The 12,870-nt window shown below is 48.7% G+C and overlaps 1 protein-coding gene and 2 non-coding genes across 4 annotated transcripts in view; 2 read left to right on the forward strand and 1 right to left on the reverse strand.

Moving 5' to 3' along the window:
• The window catches only part of SYNDIG1 (synapse differentiation inducing 1), a 104,201-nt gene that overhangs the window by 19,056 nt on the left and 72,275 nt on the right, over window positions 1–12,870 (forward strand). The gene's annotated exons all lie outside the window — the stretch shown is intronic.
• Window positions 8,408–8,480, forward strand: TRNAG-CCC (transfer RNA glycine (anticodon CCC)). Its single transcript has one exon. It is a non-coding gene; the product is annotated as a tRNA-Gly (tRNA).
• On the reverse strand, window positions 9,762–9,834 carry TRNAC-ACA (transfer RNA cysteine (anticodon ACA)). The gene has a single exon. It is a non-coding gene; the product is annotated as a tRNA-Cys (tRNA).

Raw genomic sequence — 12,870 nt, forward strand, 5'->3', positions numbered from 1 at the left:
TGGCCCTGGACTTTCTCAGAGCCTGACTGCCATGCAGGTGAGGGTGGCTGTTGTGAGCAAGTGCCAGGAGAGGGCTTCTCAGGTGGCACTAGTGGTAAAGAATCCACCTGCCAATACAGGAGACAGACCTGGGTTCGATCCCTGGGTCAGGAAGATCCCCTGGAGAAGGGCACGGCAACCCACTCCAGCATTCTTGCCTGGAAAATCCCATGGACAGAGGAGTCTGGTAGGCTACAATCCATAGGGTCACAAAAAGTCGGACAGGACTGAAGCAACTTAGCACACACACACGCCAGGAGAGGGCAGGTGGAGTCCTGTGTAACATGAGGCTATGGGAGCATAGTCCTCACAAAAGTTAGGGAAACCCTGACTATTTTGTAAATATCGTTCCCTTTCCAGTTGCTGTGAAATCAGTTTTGTTGGAAGAATTAATTACACCAGCAAACCTGACCACACAGCCTTCCTTGCTCAGAAAGTCTGTACATTCATAATTATCTGTAAACTTTGTTAAAGGTTAAATGAACTCACTTCCTAGGTCGAGTTCCCCTTGGGGCAGGAAGCCCACATGTGTACACACTTCTTGAAGGTTGGTTCCTGATTTTAGTGTATTTATTTTAGCTATATTTCCCTCCAAATCCAAACTATCCTTGAAGTGAAATGAAAGTCACTCAGTTGTGTCTGATGCTTTGCAATGCTATGGACTGTACAGTCCATGGAATTCTCCAGGCCAGAATTCTGGAGTGGGTAGCCATTCCTTCTCCAGGGGATCTTTCTCCAGGGGATCTTCCCAGCCAGAGATCGAACCCAGGTCTCCCGCATGGCAGGCTGATTCTTTACCAGCTGAGCCACATCTCCTGTATTAGTATAAGTTCTGGAGATGTTCAGATGGCCTTTCCCTAGAGTCTCCATGTGGAGCTGTGGTTGGTCTGATTTCCTCAGGCCGCTCTGCTGACCAGGGACCCAGAGCTGGCACTATTTCCTAGTCGCTGCTGAGTCCGGTATCGTGGACAGGGTTAAGCCAGAGCCTGGCAGCAGAGGTGCGTTGCCTACTCACAACCAGACCAGATCAGAGCAGGCTGAGTGTGACCAGTGCCCTCTTTCAGGCCCAGCAGTGGCTGGTCTGGTGGTGAATCATGAACAAGCAGATTCAAGCAAATTTTCGGGTGTGAATGATCATGGACGTGAAGCAGGCACGTTGGACAGTGTGGGCTGGAAGCTTCCAGAAAGACCACTTCTCTATCCTGTGGACCACTGAGTGTTTTTATGGGCCAGGCTATGATGTGAGCGACCAGAGAGTGAGGCAGGTGTCAGCCACTGGGACATGCATTCCTGGGTGGCATGGGGCTGGATAGGCTGTGTAGACTGTGGAAGACGTCTGCAGGTTCACATGACAGGTAGACAGGCCACTGTTGTTCAGTTGCAAAGTTGTGTCTGACCCTTTGTGACCCCATGGACAGCAGCACGCCAGGCTTCCCTGTCCTTCACTATCTCCCAGAGTTTGCTCAATCTCACGTCCATTGAGTCAGTGATGCCATCCAACCGTCTCATCCTCTGTTGCCCCTTTCTCCTGCTGTCCTCAATCTTTGCCAGCATCAGGGTCTTTTCCAGTGAGTCAGCTCTTCACATCATGTGGCCAAAGTATTGGAGCTTCAGCTTCAGGATCAGTCCTTCCAATGAGTATTCAAGGTTGATTGCCCTTAGGATAGACTAGTTTGATCTCCTTGCAGTCCAAGGAACTCTCAAGAGTCTTCTCCAGCACCACCGACAGGCCATTGGAATGGTATCTATGTAGTGGCCATGGATGGTATCTGTAAGAAAATGACTTTGGAGCTGAGACCCTAAGGACAAGAAGGATCTGGCCAAGACCAGACGTGTGTCGAGGGTGTGGGCACAGCAGATGAGACCGAGCAGACCTCACAGAGCTAGCCTCACTGATGGAGAGGTGGGATCACATGGCATCTCCAGGCTGAGGGGCCAGAGCCAGGCTGTGTTCTGAACCCTCATGGGCGGTTGGAGCAGGAGAGAGAGGCTCTGGTTCCTGAGTGGTCCAACTCTGACCATGAAGGGGAAGCAGGTGGGTGGGGCGGGGCCAAGGATGCCTGGTTGGGATTGGGCTGCCGGTGTCACGCAGGAAGAGGCAAGTGAAGGATGGCTCAGGTCTGGGACCACGAGACTTGGATGTCTACGAGACTTGGATGCCCTCGAGGCCAGGTTCCTGTCCTGTTTGCTCACTGCCCCGTGTCCAGGGCCCGAAATTCAGAGGATGTTCTGTGCTATGTGGAGGTGGGGGAGGAATACAGGGAAGGCGGGCTGATCCCCTGAAGTACCAGGGGGTACCCAGCTGGCTGCCAGCTCAGAGGGGACATGTTGCCTGCCAGTGTGGACACCACCAGCACCACCAGGCTCAGAGGAAGGTACTGAGCCCAAGGACTGGCTGAGCCTTCCCCGGGGGAGAGGAAAGAAAGGAAAGATGAAGGAAGGAGCTAGAGTTCTCCTGGCTTGTAGAGTCTGAATCCTGGAGACCCAGGATCAGCCCAGGAAACAGAAATCAGGAGCTGCAGAGTCCTCAGGCTTGGGCCTTCGAGATCTCAGGCCACAGGGGCCCAGACTGGGGGCTCAGTCACCCCCTTCATTTACCGAGTATTGGGGCCAGGGAGGCTGGAGAGGAACAGAGGCTTCTCCAAGAAGGTGAGGGAATTGTGCGTGTGAGTATGGTTTGTGATGGTGCATCAGAGATTACACTGTGGGGTTGGGGTGTGAGGTGATCAGACGGTGAGAGACCTCCTGTCCCTGGGTTGGAGTTCAGTGCTGGGGGCGGTGGTGGAGACTTGATGCTCTGGAGGGAGAATGCAGAGAGGGGAGGGAACCCCTTGAGAAGCCAGGGAGCTGGGTGAACCCTGAAACCACAGAATAGTGACATAAGGGGTAGTTGGTGGAGGGTGTGACATTGCCCACTTGTGAGTGGTTCCTGCAAGTGAGATGAGGGAGCGGGCAGGGCAGGGGCTGACAAGACTGGCCACAGGGAGGACCCGGGGCTCCAGTGTGGTCCCTGTTCCCTCTGCTGTGCAGAAGCCTGGAGTGATTGCCCAGCGGAGCCCCTGCGTGCTAGGGAGGGGACCCTGAGGAGGCACCACATGGTTCTGGCTCTCAGGATGCCCCTAGGGTGGGAGGCACTTAGCAGCCCTCCTCCCCCTTCAAGGTGGACCCCCAGATGCCCTCTATCCCACAGGTGGGTGTGAGGTCCCTCCCAGCACTCAGAGTGTCTCTGTAGGTGCCCCTGCTAGGAACAATTTACACTGCTCAATTCAAGGTCCCAGAAATGCCAGTTCTCATTTGTTACATAGCATCGGTCAGTTAGAAAGAATTTCTATTTATCAGAACAGTCACTCTTGTACCTACTATGATTGTGGTCATTGACACTGTACTTATTACACTTACCCTGAATAGAGTAAGGCAAGGATCTGGCCTGGCAAAGAACACATGTATCCGAGTTCCACTAAGATGGGATGTGCCAGCTCAACTCTGTGATCTGAGGCCAGGGAGAGCAGGTCTCTCTAAGCCACTGCAGGCGACAGGCCTGAAGCATCTTTCACACCCACCTGCCTGCCGCCCCACCTTACTGGAGATCGGCTACATGACCACCCTTTGGGGGGTACCCTCCACATTGCTGCCTTTTGGGGAGATACAAACACTCATCCTTTGTTGCCTTCACCCCACTTATGTCTTGAGCTTAATCCAGTTTATAATCTGAACCCATGTCATTCCATTCCCCTTGTTACCTGGTTTATGAAGGGTGATGGCAAGGAGGCTGGGGTGTCATCTGGGTTGGGACTGGAAGGCAGCTTGGGTGAGACTCACCTCATTGACAATCCTAGCCTCCGACAGTGTTGGTTAGGTTGAAATAAACACAGTGAAGAACTTTCCTTTATAACAAATCAGTGGGGTTTTACTCAGACCTGAGGTCGAATCCTAAAACTTGGCCTTCAGTTTCTTCAGACTTAAAATGGGAGCGATTCTGAGTAATCCCAAACTTTTGAGGGCATTGAACAAGATCACCTGGGGGAAGTATATGAACCCCTAGCCTAACAGTGACTGTCCGGTAGGTGGGATTGTTACTGTTTTGTGTTCGGTAGCCATCAGGCTGCCCTACATTGCAGGAGCAGCAGGAGAGGAACCCTATGTCTTGCATTTCTGTGTGCATTTTCGGGTAAGTTTGTCACTTTCCGCCCAAAACCCTGCTTCATGCTGACAGGGTTGCCCAGAATCTGCTGGCTGACCTGCGGGCCCTTCCGACCATGCAGTTTGCAGTCCGTGAACACAGAGTGTCTCTGTCTTTACTTAGTTCTGTAATTGCTTTAATGGTGTCTCGAGAGTTTTGGGTGTACACATTTCAGCTTCTTTTGTTAAATGTATTTTATCCTTGATTCTCAAAGCATGGTCTTGTGTGTGATGGTATGAGGGTAGGCTTCCAACAGACCTGGGTGTAAGCTCTGCCTCTGTTCCTGACCAGCAGCTTGAGGCAGCTTCTCTCACGTCTGCTTCCTCCTCCATAAAGTAAGAGTCAGGTCCATTAGTAGTGGGGTCAGCAAGGTGATCACCCAGGGTAATGAACGCTAGAGTGCTCAGCACCGAGCAAGTAAATTCTAGCTGTATCCTTCCTTTACTGAGTCTGCAGTAAAAATTATGATTTTTTTTTCCTACATATGACATCTTGCCCCCATACGCTAAATTAAAAGCCCCAACAGAGTCGAAGAAAAAAATATCTACTTGTACTTTAGACATTTTAAAATATTCTTTCATTTTTTTCTTTTGAGTGATATAATTTTTATCGATTTCTAAGATTTGGTTTCTCTTTATCTCCCCACTTCTGAAAAATCCCTTTGAGTTTTTTTTTTTTTTTATTTTATTTTTGCCCTTGATCCAGCTTTTATGGGCTGATTAAAGAATTTTCTCTCTTCCAAGTAGCACGAATACAATTTCCTCTGTTTACTACCTCATTGCTGGCTCACATGTTCTCAGAAGCATGGAATTTTTACAGGACGTAAAATCCAGGGCAACACTCACGTCCAGGCCCCGCAGGGCGTTGTGTTTCCCACATGGCTTCCCCATCTGACTCCGTGAGGCGCTTGGTTAAGCACAGCCTTAAAGATGCTGACACAGATCAGCGTGTCTATCTAACATCAGCGCTGCCTGGGGAGGAGCACAGGACAGCGGCTTGGAAGCCGCTGCTGGGGGAGATCCATTTCCCACAAAGCGGAATAAGCCACACCCCGGCTCTGCCATGCACAGTGGGGACCTGTGTTCAGGACCCCAGGGAGGCCCACGGGAGTGTTTTTTAATTAGTGGAGAAAATTGAAAGCAGAAGCAGATGGCTTACCAACTCTACCATACAAACACTAAAAACACGGGGAAAAAATGAGATTTCCTCAAGCTAGTAAGCATCTGGAATAATCTGGCGCAGCTTTTAAGAAAAGAAATATATCTAGGTCTCCTGATCTAGGTACTGAGGGTATTTGCATATTTCATATATTTAAGTATGTTATTTATTTTACACTTTAAATAGTAGTATCTATGCTTTGCTTTGGATATAGTTTTATAGATAATATACTAAAACTCTTGAAAATTCCTACTTAATGGTGGTACAGGCTGAGTGTTTGTATCCCTCCCAAAATTCATGTTCGAAGCCTCAACTTCAGATGTGATAGTATTGGTGGGTGGGGCCTTGGGGAGGTAATCAGGGAGAGATGAGGTCTTCCCCAGTGGGTCAGTGGGTAAAGAATCCACCTGCAATGCAGGATTGCCAAGTTGCTTCAGTCGTGTCCAACTCTGCAACCCCATGGACTATAGCCTGCCAGGCTCCTCTGTCCATGGGATTCTCCAGGGAAGAATACTGGGGTGGGTTACCATTACCCTCCTCCAGAGAAATCTTCCAGACCCAGGGATCGAACCCAGGTCACCAGCCCTGGGTGACAGCTAAGATGTCATCCAGCCTTCATATTTGTTCCAGCCCAGCCGGGTCCATGTCTGTGTCCAGCTGCCTTCCTGACATGGTAGCTGCATGGAGAAGAGGACGAAGACAGGCTCTGAGGCCACGTAGGCCATTTACAGGATGTCCAGGACAGATAGGCTGTGAGGAGCTTGCCCACTTCATCCCCCTCTTGCCACCCACCACACTTTGGCTGTACCCATGGCGGTAAAGAAGACGACCACTTGAAGTCTCGTCCAGGAGTCTCGTGTGCAGGTGCCTTTGAACCTTCAACTCTGGGAGTCCAGGCTCCTTAAAGCAAACACCTGCCACTTCCTAACTGTCCAGCAATAGAAGCCCTCAGCCTGCAGGCTCACAGGGCCAGGAAGCAAGGGCTAGAAGTGACCCTTGACCAGTGGTGGACCAGGGTCAGTGTGCAGAGGCCCCTCAGGTGGGATAACTCCACCTGCAAGTTTTGTACAATCCCTGGACTCCCTGGTGAGATGGGGTCCAGCTATCAGCGGCAGGAACAGTTTAACAATGCACACCTTCTTGCCCTCTGCCTTGCTCCCCTCTACCTGCTCCACATTTCTGGAACCTCCTCCCTGATAAACCCTTTACACGCCAGTCCTTGTTTCCAGCCTGCCCAGAAGACTTGGGCATCACTGTGGACGTGGAGTTATAGCCCTACTAAGATGGTGGTCCTGCCAAGATTGTGCTTCTCTGCTGCTCGGAAGGTGAGCTCTGTCCTGGGCCAGTGAGGGCAGGGCTGGTGTGTCACTGGAAGGCAGTGAGCCTTGGGAAGCGGCCTTGCTTGTGCACGATATTGTTGCTCTGATTCACAGAGCATCACAGCCTCTCAGGATGAATCATCTCCCAAGCACAGACGGGAGTGGATCTGGAGGAGACAGAACCTCTCCAGATCCCCACAAAGGAGCCTTCTTCTGCAGAGCCAACATGACTGTGAAACAACTATTCCCTGTCCTCTGCAGGCATTTTAGTGACTTTTAAGGGAAAGCATCAATCCATGGATGGCCCAGCCAGAATCCCTTAAGAACACGTAACTTGCATTTCCAGATCAAAACCACATCCCTACGTGCAGGACCATTTGTCCTCAGGTTAGGAAAGCATGAAGGCATGCCATGCTGTCCTCAACCATCCAAGGTGACAAAAACCAAAGGTCATAGAAGAAAGAAGAGAGTGCCAGCAACCGTGTTGCAAAGCGTCAGCTTCCAGCATGTCTGGAAAGCACCTCGGAGAGTTTTATCTGTATCTGTGTTTATTCCGCTTTCAATTCTGACTAGTTAAGGTCATCTCTGGATATTAACTCTGACAGATCCACTCTGCGCTGATTCAGAAGTCACGGCATTGAGCATGACACCCTGTGCTCCAAGTTACCCATGGAGGTAAAGAAGATTACCACTTGAAGTCTCGTCCAGGATCCATTCTTTGCCCCAGATTCATAGCTGGGGTCCCAGAAGCTCTGTGGCCTTGAAGCAAAGCTGGTCAGTGAAACACCCTCATCCCTCCTCTGAGTTGCTCCTCCCTGTGGGCCATGGAGTGGGGCTGGCTTTCCTGCTGCTGATGGCCAGGAATCCACCAGATGGGTCATGCATGTTATCAATCACCTGGGCATGACAAGGATGGTTGGCAGTTAACAAGACTGGTTAACAAACCATCCAGCTAATCCATAGGTGATACTAATGGGTAAAGAGAAAAGATTAGGGGAAAAAATGAGACAGAACCAGGAGAGAGGTCAACGCCCCACATCCTATCATGGTGTCCAGAGTGACCGAGAGCTCACAGCCACAGTGCAAGGAGGAAGACACTGTGAGCAGCATGACTCACAGTGTCCAAGTGGTAAAAATAGCCTGGGCTCATGCGAGAATCGTCTATTTCTGCTCCTGAGATGAGATGCAAAGTTGTCCTGGAAGCAACATCACACTGCGATGCACAGCATCTCCCAAACACCCCCGGGTGCCTCCCCACCCCTCTCCCAGGCCCCCTGCCCTACTCCACCCTGCCCACAGCTCACAGCCTCATCACTCAAGTCTGCCTCCCACCCTCAGGTAGAGCGTGGGTTTCACAAGAATGCGGCTTCCTCACTTGGCCCCCCATGTGGCCTTCAGCACCAAGGACAGCATCTGCCACTGTTACTGACTGACTGGATTGAAGAACTCCCCTTCCATCAGGTATGACCTTGCAAAGAAGATCCCAGGGTCTATCTGGAGCACTGTTCCCACAAACCCAGGAAGCCCTAAGCAGGATGGTCAACTGACCATGGTCCCTCATAAGAGCCCTGGCCTGAAGGGGCCGTTTAGGCATAACTAGAGAGAAGAGTCTGGGTCTCCGGAAGGCACATGTGGGCTTAAAAACAAAGGCCAGAAATGAATGAAAGAAAACCCGGTAAGAAGAGAAAGGGATAAAACAGACTACCGGACTTCCCTGATGGTCCAGTGGCTAAGACTCTGCACTCCCAATGCAGGGGGCCTGGGTTCAATCCCTGGTCGGGAAACCAGATCCCACATGCCACAACTAAAGAACTCAAGTGCCTCAATGAACATCAAAGATCCCAGATCCCACGTACTACAGCTAAGACTTGGCAGAGCCAAATAGATAAATATTTTTAAAATAAATAAATAAAATCTACCTTTTGGGGAAATTAAAAAACAACAACAACAGACTAAGGAAATGGGAAGGAGGTTAAGGGGTGACTCAATATTAACAGTGGGGAAATGGGAAGTTAGAACCAGGGATGATATTTAACTATCAGATAACTTAAAGCTCCAAGAAGAAAAAAAAAGTCAATGAGTTAAAAAAAATTGAAAATAGATGTGAAAACAAGCAAATAAAAAAAAATACAGGCACAAAACTAAGAGGAAAGCCAAAAGTTAAAGGTTAAAATTTTAAATAAAAACAAAAAACAAATGAGCAAACATATGCTAAAGCAAGAATAGAAATCGAAAGCTAAATAGATACAGTTCTTCAAAACAATAAAAATTTTTTTAAAAGGACATGATTTTTCCAGCTCCCAACCCCACCTCCCCGCACTCTGGAATGATTGTGAGAATTGAAGGGAAAAGAAAATAGAGGTAGAAATAAGGAACCTACAGATTAACTAAAGAGTACTGCTACCAGGCCAATAAGAAATAAAAACACAATTGCCAGGACACCTGGGCCTACAATAGAATGCATTCATTGTGATTTAAGAAAGTAACACAGCATAAAAAGACCATAAATAAAATATATGAAGGACAGCACAGCCTTGAGGAGTAAATCTCTCTCTGGAGTGAATATCAGTTTACTGTAAGATGTCACTGTGTCCCTGTAATTTTTGCAGAAACCCCTGGCACAGACACCAGTCACTCAGAATTTATGACCCACTGGGCTGCAGGCATGTTGTACTCAGTCCCAGAGGGATTCAAGGATTCAGCGAGTGCATGTGCGTGCACACACACAGACACACGCAACTTCAGCTCGTTGTCATTTTAAAGTAAATCTGGGTCTCTGGATTCTTGTGAACTGTTTATTCTTCCCCCCCACCTCAACTTATTTAGAAGGTATACTTTTCATCCACATTGCTAGATGTGATTCTTAAAATGTTATGTGTACTCCTTAATTAGTTAGTGCTGCCATCATCCTGCTCCTTAATGATGTAAGTGAAAGTGAAGTGGCTCAGTTGTGTCTGACTCTTTGTGACCCCATGGACTGTAGCATCCGTCCATGGCTCCTCCGTCCATGGGATTTTCAAGGCAAGAGTACTGGAGTGGGTTGCCATTTCCTTCTCCAGGGGATCTTCCCAACCCAGGGATTGAACCCGGGTCTCCCGCATTGTAGGCAGACGCTCTTACCATCTGAGCCACCAGGGAAGTCCCTTAATGATGTAAGGATCGTAGAATTCTCCTCCCATCTTGCGTGATTGTTCAGGATTTCTGTTCCCTCTCACTCCTCTCAGAATTCGTCATTACTGCCGCATGGTTGCAGTCATCTTCTGTAGTCAATGCTTATTAACGATTGACCACATTTCTCCCGTCCTTACACCTTCATTCCATTTCTTCATTCTGTGATCAGTTTTCTTTGGCTGGAGGACATGCTGCAGTAGCCCTTTCAGTGAGGGTCTGTTGGTGGTTCTCAGTGTTTGGCCAAATGCAGTATGTTCTCATTTGTGAAGAATAGTTTAGGTATTGAGTTCTAGGTCCAGTGTGTTTTCTCACTTTCTCTGACATCTTGTTGATTTTTTTTTTTTTTATGATTTCTATGACTGTTGGTGAGACATCTCCTCTTGGTTTGCCTTTTTCTTGGAGACAATCTATACATTTTCCTCTGGTTAGGATCATCTTCCTGTGTAGTTTTTCTCTAAGATGTATAGGTGTGGAATCACCTGCATTATACGCTTCTTTCACTAGTTCTGTGAAAGTGAAAGTCACTCAGTCCTGTCCGACCCTTGTGACCCCATGGACTGTACCCGCCAGGCTCCTCTTGTCCATGGGCGGGAACACTGGAGTGGGTTGCCATTTCCTTCTCCATCACTAGTTCTGAGAAAATCTCAAATCTCCTTAGACGTTGCCTCTTCCTTTCTCAGTGTTCCCTCATGCTGGAACCCCCACCTCTCCCTGCAGCGTTTCTATCAGTTGATTAAAGGACATTCTCATTTTATCTTCCTGCCTTCTCCTTGTGCCTCCCGTTTCCCACCGTATGCTGACTGCAGGCAGTGTCTGTACCGCCATGCTCCTGTGCTTTAATTCTCTCATCAGATACATTCAATTTGCTCATTAACTCATCTGTCTTATTTTAAATTCAGTGCATATTTTTACTTTAGGAAATTCCAATTTACCTCGTCTCTTTTGAAAGTGTGCTTCCCCTTCATGATTTATTAATGCTTCCTCCTTGCATGCCTTGAACATCTTGAAAGAGACTTACTGAATCACTTCTTACTGTCCCTAAGTTCTTGGGAGGCAGCTCTGTCCACTGACATAGACACATGGTGGGTGGTTTCTTGGTAAATTGTAAATGTTTATACTGTGATCCTTCTCTGTGGAACTCTGAAAATTCTAGCTGAGGATTTCCTGATGGGAAGGTGTGTCTGGCAGGTGCCCCAGGGATCCCTGACTTGAGACCATGTTGTTTTTTTAATGTGAATCTCTCAACTTGAGACATTTCCTGACCACATGCATATTAACATCTCAGACCTCAGTTCCACATGACATGAAATTTCCAGCAGAAAACATGCCCCAGTCTCAGGCCCAGAGGATCACCCCCGTTGTCCCCTTCCCTGTGCCAATGAACAGTGATTTTAGGCAACACTTTCACCCCACATGTCATCCTTTGAGAGTCCCATCTTAATGGGGGGCATCCGTTCCTACTCCTCCTGGAGGGACCACTACAACCCAAGCCTCGTTTACTGAGACTGACCTCTCCACAAAGAGGCAGTAGCCTCAGCTTGGGTGTCAGGCTCTGTATTTCGTGTCTGTCTTTAACATCTCTGCCCCGGAATGTTCCCCTTGCTGTCTCATGCGCTCAGCTCTGCCTTTGGCAGCGTCTGCTGCTACGCAACCTGGTCAGAGGCTCTATCACAGGAGGTTACACGTCGCACGCATGGTCTGTCTCAAAGCAGATTTCTCCCAAGAAAAACAGTGATCTGGTGACGCCAGGACTGAAATAGGCAGAAACAGGGTGGGGCAAGTGCCCTGGGTTCAGCCTCTGGTTTATCACTCGGAATACTTCCTGGTCTCTGTGCTGGCGTCTGTGATCCAGCCTCTTGTGGTGCCTGTTTTTCTAACTTTGAGGCTCACTGTGTCCAGGCCCGCCAGCTAAGGCCAGAAGGAGCACAGCCTGGGATCAAATGAAATTGGCCATATTCAGCCACTGCCGCAAGTCAAGGGGGCTGCATAGACGGGTGGCAGCACCCTCAGAGGAGGAGGGTCCTGAGGATTGGGGTCGGTGCTCAGTGGTTCTCAGGAGCAATTGGGGAGGGGGCAGCAATGGGTGTGACTTTGCAGAGAAGCTCGGACTGTAATTTGTGTCCAGGCAGCCGGGCTGGGTGGTGGGAGAGGGCGTCACTCAGAAGCAAAGCTTGAGGCAGGTTTTTGGTTTTTTTAGATTACATTATTATATTTTTATTGAAGTATAATTGCTTTGCAATGTTTTATTAGTTTCAGCTGTACAATGAAGTGAATCAGCTGTGTGTATACATATATCACCTCCCTCTTGGACCTCCCCCCAACGCCACCCTCTATCCCACCCCTCTAGGTCACAGAGCACTGAGCTGAGCTCCCTGTGCTATACAGCAGCTTCCCATGAGCTATACATCTTACACATGGCAGTGTATATACGTCAATCTTTTTAAAATTTATTTAACTGGAGGATATACAATATTGTGATAGTTTTTGCCATACATCAACATGAGTCAGCCATAGGCATACCTGTTTCCCCTCCTCTCTGAACTACCCCCCACACCTCCCTCCTCACCCCATCACTCCAGGTTGTCAGAAGAGCTCAGGTTCCCTGCATCATACATCAAACTCCCACGGCTGTGTTTTACATATGATAATGTATATTGTTCAATGTTGTGTCTGCAGTGGATTTCTCATGCAGAAACAAGAATTTTTGCAGGATTTCTCCCTGTCCTGGTAGAAACATTGTTACCACCAGCAGGGCTGGTTTTTCCTTTTTTCACTTCCTGGGACTTAGCTAGCCTTTCAGGGAAATGTTTTCAACAAAGAGAAACTCTTTGTTCTGAAGGAAAGCCCAGCTCTTCTGAATTCCTGGCCCTGCCTGTGTCCCTGCCTCTCGTTCTTGCTACGTTCTGTGTGTAACCCACTGGGAGCTCTGCATCTTCACTCCGTAAAGTCTCAGCCATCGAACTTTGAAGAATTCCCCTGGGAAATAGCTGGTTCTGCTCTGCT

The sequence above is a fragment of the Bubalus kerabau genome, chromosome 13 (genome assembly GCF_029407905.1).
Source record: "Bubalus kerabau isolate K-KA32 ecotype Philippines breed swamp buffalo chromosome 13, PCC_UOA_SB_1v2, whole genome shotgun sequence".
Classification (NCBI taxonomy): Eukaryota; Metazoa; Chordata; class Mammalia; order Artiodactyla; family Bovidae; genus Bubalus; species Bubalus kerabau.